Source organism: Penaeus monodon, chromosome 27 (assembly GCF_015228065.2).
Source record: "Penaeus monodon isolate SGIC_2016 chromosome 27, NSTDA_Pmon_1, whole genome shotgun sequence".
Classification (NCBI taxonomy): domain Eukaryota; kingdom Metazoa; phylum Arthropoda; class Malacostraca; order Decapoda; family Penaeidae; genus Penaeus; species Penaeus monodon.
The window spans coordinates 14,309,781-14,310,016 of NC_051412.1; the positions used below are offsets into that span (position 1 = coordinate 14,309,781).

The 236-nt window shown below is 35.2% G+C and overlaps 1 protein-coding gene across 1 annotated transcript in view; it reads right to left on the minus strand.

Annotated features, from left to right (window-relative positions):
• LOC119590596 (uricase-like) overlaps positions 1-236 on the minus strand; it is a 12,704-nt gene that overhangs the window by 7,075 nt on the left and 5,393 nt on the right. The gene's annotated exons all lie outside the window — the stretch shown is intronic.

Genomic DNA, 236 nt, shown 5'->3' on the forward strand with positions numbered 1-236 from the left:
CATACATCCTTTAAAAGTGAAATGTTCGACATTTGTAGAAGATACAAATACCTGTTAGCCTACTTGTGAATGACAGCTGCTACACAGCCATAATGAACGCTGTATTATATTTTTAAAAAATTAAAAAGGTGATGCTTTATGAATACAAATGGCCATCCTCGAGCGTACAGGGTAGAAAGAACATAGTTGTTCTGCATACAAATTAGTGTGCTTGTGTGCATGTGTATGTTTCACTT